Below are 5,962 nucleotides of genomic sequence, written 5' to 3'. Positions count from 1 at the left end.
AACCTGTCAATTAAGTCGGAGACTCAATGTTTGCTATAAAAAAAGTTCCACTGCAAATTTTACTTTATTGAGACAAAATCAGGGTCTTCTTGAGCGAGGATAGATTGTGATTTATCAGCACATATGGCAAGGAACGTACTTGGGGTGGTGATGCTTCTACGTGGAAGTAGATCGACTAAGTACCTTGAGTAAACAGAAAATTGAACGGTCCATGCTTTTTTTCTCCTCTATGGGATGAGGCTCCAATGGCAAACATGATATATGCTTCAGGCTATTGATAGAACTCCAAGGGATATATTAAGGCCAAAAAAAAATGAGAAAAGCAGCTGGAGACCATCTGGTGGAATGACAGTGGTTTTAGGAGGGAACTTTCACGAGATACTTGCAGTTATACAAAAGGGAAGAAGGCACAACATAGTCACTTCATCCTTTTAAATATCATATTGAAAACACTTCCATACACTGAAGCTAACAAAGAACATGCGACTTCAAGGATGGTATAAAGAAAAACATGGTATAAAGAAAAACAAAGGGTAGAAAGAATTTGCAGACTGGATTCTAATCATTGGCGTGGCGATGGAACAGATACACCAGCAGGAGCTTAACATTTTATAAAAATAGAAAGGAAATGATAAAAAAGGTAATTGTAGAAGGTATCTACGAAAATTTGAAAGATAGGTACTGCCAACCTGAATTATTAGAAGAAGAGTAATATGTCGAAGGAACGAAACAGTCCACTAGATAAAGGAATATCTAATGGATCAGCTAGAAGGTGAAGAGAAAAGTTATTTAAGTTGTGACACAGGATGCAAAGAAATGACCCTAAATGGTGAAATAGATACAGTATGCCCAACGGAATTTCTAATTTTTTAAAGATATTTTCATAATGTATACTATCAAACATTTTAATAATACACAGTGGTAATGATATATGATTTTCAAAACTTCAGAATTCAATTATACTGTAGAGTAGAGCTACACGGGTCAACCAGAACATTTTTCATATTCATTTCATTAATTAGTTTGCCTTTCACAAGAATTGTAACTATGGAGATCAGGGATATCTTCAATGGAAGAAAGGGACAAATATATGAAATGGATGTCCACATGTGATTGTGAATTCATGTGATCTTCATGGTACATAGATAAATATTAATGTGGCATCATATAAATGGTAAATAGTTAAAACTAATAACAAAAAAACAACATCTTCATTTTATAAGGTACGCATGGGGGTAGAGGGGCATAACACTACCGATGCCAGTCCCAAGACGGAAAAAGTGAAGGGGGGGGGGGGTTAACAATACTAAGTTTTGTGACTAGCAAAAACAACCTTAAGCCAATTCCTGAAATTGTAAACGTACCGCAAACCTCTAATAGAGCATGACTATTATTAGCAATTTGGTATCTTAACATATGATATGAGCAAGAAAAACTAAATAGGCATGGTAATGTTGTGACTGTAGAAATCATTTGCTTCCTGATATATCTTATTGAGAAACTAATTCTATGGTGCTGGAGAAACTAATGAAGGTTGATACCCATACATGTCCATGTCCTCGACGATTAGGACAACAATAGGCAGCAAGACCTCTGTCGCAAGCCTCTTGCACCAGGTCAAAGACAAAGTGCCTGACCCTCTTCAGCATGGACGGCTGCCATGGTACTCCAACTACGGTCTCTCATGCTCCATTCCTAGATTTCCGTGCGAGCGAGCTGATTTAGGTGGATTCCCTGAACGGATTTAGTGTATCCCTGGGGCAAAGGAAACCATATTCAAGCGGTGGGAAAACTGGAACGGTGAGCAATGAGAAATAGATGAAGATTTCTCATGGAAGGGATTCCAATAAAAAAAATTGCTATTATTCATTTTTCCAACAAGATACTTTACAAAGATAACACCCAGTAAAACATCCACGAGACAACAACCACATGAAAATCGGGTAAAAAGTTAACCGAGCTAATCCAAAATATCTAAAATAATATATAACAATATTAATTATCCATGAAATTTAAAACCGTACATTTTTATCAAATCTTTAAGAAATGTACAAGAAAATTGAGTAGTAACATATGCATTTACATTTGGTTAGATATATTCAAAGAAATACAAATGATCAAAAAATATTATATGGTTAAAAAAGATCTTCATACAAAACTCTATTAGAAATAAAATTTAAATAAAAATATTATTAATTCTAAAATGATATTATAGGATTTATAGAAATGCCTACTTTTTATTAGGTCGTTGAGAAATGGATAATATACGAAATTTAATAAACACTTAAGATATCGCCCGCGCATGTGCGCGGGCCACTGTGCTAGTTCCAATAATATTAAGTTTCCCCTCTTTATGTTGAGAATCTTGAAGTTACTTTTGTTTTATCCTCTTATGATTGTCACTTTGTTCTTCATGAATTCATTTGTGTACAAGATGCCTCTTCATAGGAAGCATGTTAGACTTAAATGTGTTTTGAATTTGCCTCTTGAAGCTCTCTTTTGCTTCAAATACTATCTCTTGCAAATGCATCTTTAAAACTGCTGAGCCCATCTTAATGGCTATAAAGAAAGAACTTCTTGGGAGATAACCCATGTGTTTATTTTGCTACAGTACTTTGTTTTATATTTGTGTCTTGGAAGTTGTTTACTACTGTAGCAACCTCTCCTTATCATGTTTTTGTGCCAAGTAAAGTCTCTATGGTAAAGTTGATGCTAGATTTGGATTGCTGCGCAGAAACAGCATTGCTGTCTGTCACGAATCTGGGTCTAATTCTCTGTAGGTAACTCAGAAAATTATGCCAATTTACGTGAGTGATCCTCAGATATGTACGCAACTTTCATTAGTTTTGAGTTTTTCCATTTGAGCAAGTCTGGTGCCATTTTAAAATTCGTCTTTACGGACTGTTCTGTTTTTGACAGATTCTGCCTTTTATTTCGCATTGCTTCTTTCGCTGTGTTGGGTGGATTTCTTTGTTCCATTACCTTCCAGTAGCTTTGAGCAATGACCAGAAGTGTTAAGAATGATTGTGTCACCTCTGAACATGTGAGTTTTTGATTATGCACTAATCCTCTAATGAGTTTGCTTAAAGTTTGGTGTGGAGGAAGTTTTCAAGGGTCAAGAGAGGAGGATGATATACCATGATCAAGAAGAGTGAAAACTCTAAGCTTGGGGATGCCCCGGTGGTTCACCCCTGCATATTTCAAGAAGACTCAAGCGTCTAAGCTTGGGGATGTCCAAGGCATCCCCTTCTTCATCGACAAATTATCGAGTTCCTTCTCTTGAAACTATATTTTTATTCGGCCACATCTTATGTACTTTACTTGGAGCGTCTGTGTGCTTTTGTTTTTGTTTTTGTTTTTGTTTGAACAAATGCTTGTGTGGGAGAGAGACACGCTCCGCTGGTTCGTATGAACACATGTGTTCTTAGCCTTTAATTTTCATGGCGAAGGTTAAAAGCTGCTTCGTTCATTTTTATATGGTTGGAATTGGAAAATGCTACATGTAGTAATTGGTATGATGTCTTGAATAACTTGATACTTGGCAATTGTTGTGCTCTTATTTAAGCTCTTGCATCATATATCTTGCACCTATTAGTGAAGAAATACATAGAGCTTGTTAAAATTTGGTTTGCATGAGTGGTTTCTCTAGAGTCTAGATATTTTCTAGTGAGGTGTTTGAACAACAAGGAAGACGATGTATAGTCTTATAATGCTTGTAATATGTCTTTTATGTGAGTTTTGTCTGTCTTGGTTCGTGCTTGTGTTTGTTTCAAATAACCTTGCTAGCCTAAACCTTGTATCGAGAGGGAATACTTCTCATGCATCCAAAATACTTGAGCCAACCACTATGCCATTTGTGTCCACCATACCTACCTACTACATGGTATTTATCCGCCATTCCAAAGTAAATTGCTTGAGTGCTACCTTTAAAATTCCATCATTCACCTTTGCAATATATAGCTCATGGGACAAATAGCTTAAAAACTATTGTGGTATTGAATATGTACTTATGCACTTTATCTCTTATTAAGTTGCTTGTTGAGCGATAACCATGTTTCGGGGACGCCATCAACTATTCTTTGTTGGATATCATGTGAGTTGCTATGCATGTCCGTCTTGTCTGAAGCAAGAGAGATCTACCACCTTCATGGTTGGAGCATGCATATTGTTAGAGAAGAACTTTGGGCCGCTAACTAAAGTCATGATTCATGGTGGAAGTTTCAGTTTGGACATATATCCTCAATCTCATATGAGAATAATAATTGTTGCCACATGCTTATGCATTAAAGAGGAGTCCATTATCTGTTGTCCATGTTGTCCCGGTATGGATGTCTAAGTTGAGAATAATCAAAAGCGAGAAATCCAAAATGCGAGCTTTCTCCTTAGACCTTTGTACAGGCGGCATGGAGGTACCCCATTGTGACACTTGGTCAAAACATGTGCATTGCAAAGATCCGGTAGTCCAAATTAATTAGGACAAGGTGCGGGCACTATTAGTATACTATGCATGAGACTTGCAACTTGTAAGATATAATGTACATAACTCATATGCTTTATTACTACCGTTGACAAAATTGTTTCATGTTTTCAAAATAAAAGCTCTAGCACAAATATAGCAATCAATGCTTTCCTCTTTGAAGGACCATTCTCTTTACTTTTATGTTGAGTCAGTTCACCTATCTTTCTCCACCTCAAGAAGCAAACATTTGTGTGAACTGTGCATTGATTCTTACATACTTGCTTATTGCACTTGTTATATTGCTTTGCATTGACAACTATCCATGAGATATACATGTTACAAGTTGAAAGCAACTCGCTTAAACTTTATCTTCCATAGTGTTGCTTCAATGTCTCTACTAAGAATTTATTGCTTTATGAGTAACTCTTATGCAAGACTTATTGATGCTTGTCTTGAAAGTACTATTCATGAAAAGCCTTTGCTATATGATTCAATTGTTTACTCATTGCATTAACATTGTTTTGAATCGCTGCATTCATCTCATATGCTTTACAATAGTATGATTAAGATTATGTTGGTAGCATGTCACCTCAGAAATTATCTTTTATCGTTTACCTACTCGAGGACGAGTAGGAACTAAGCTTAGGGATGCTGATACGTCTCCAACGTATCTATAATTTCCGATGTTCCATGCTTGTTTTATGACAATACCAACATGTTTTGTTCACACTTTATATCATTTTTATGCGTTTTCCGGAACTAACCTATTGACGAGATGCCGAAAGGCCGGTTGTCTGTTTTCTGCTGTTTTTGGTTTCAGAAATCCTAGTAAGGAAATATTTTCGGAATCGGACGAAATCAATTCCGGGGATCTTATAATTTCGCGAAGCTTCCAGAGCACCGGAGAAGGGCCAGAGAGGTGCCAGGGGGGCCCACACCACACCCCGGCGCGGCCAGGGGGGGGCCCTATGGTTTGGGCAGCCCGTGGCCCCTCCGACTCCGATTCTTCGCCTATATAAGCCGTCGTGACCTAAAAACATCGACAGAAAGAACCACGAGACGAAAACCCATCCAGAGCCGCCGCCATCGCGAAAGTCAATTTCGGGGGACAGAATCTCTCGTTCCGGCACCCTGCCGGGACGGGGAATTGCCCCGGAGCCGTCTCCACCGCCGTCTTCACCGCCATCTTCACCGCCATCGCTGCCTCCATGATGAGGAGGGAGTAATCCATCCCCGAGGCTGAGGGCTTCGCTGTAGCTATGTGGTTCATCTCTCTCCCATGTACCCCAATACAATAATCTCATGAGCTGCTTTACATGATTGAGATTCATATGAGTTTGTATCACTACTATCTATGTGCTACTCTAGCAAAGTTATTAAAGTAGTTCTATTCCTCCTGCACGTGTGTAAAGGCGACAGTGTGTGCACCGTGTTAGTACTTGGTTTATGCTATGATCATGATCTCTTGTAGATTGCGAAGTTAACTATTGCTATGATAATATT

The sequence above is a fragment of the Lolium rigidum genome, chromosome 6 (genome assembly GCF_022539505.1).
Source record: "Lolium rigidum isolate FL_2022 chromosome 6, APGP_CSIRO_Lrig_0.1, whole genome shotgun sequence".
Taxonomy (NCBI): Eukaryota; Viridiplantae; Streptophyta; class Magnoliopsida; order Poales; family Poaceae; genus Lolium; species Lolium rigidum.
The sequence above is the reverse complement of the archived record's forward strand: the minus strand, read 5'-3'. Positions refer to the sequence as shown.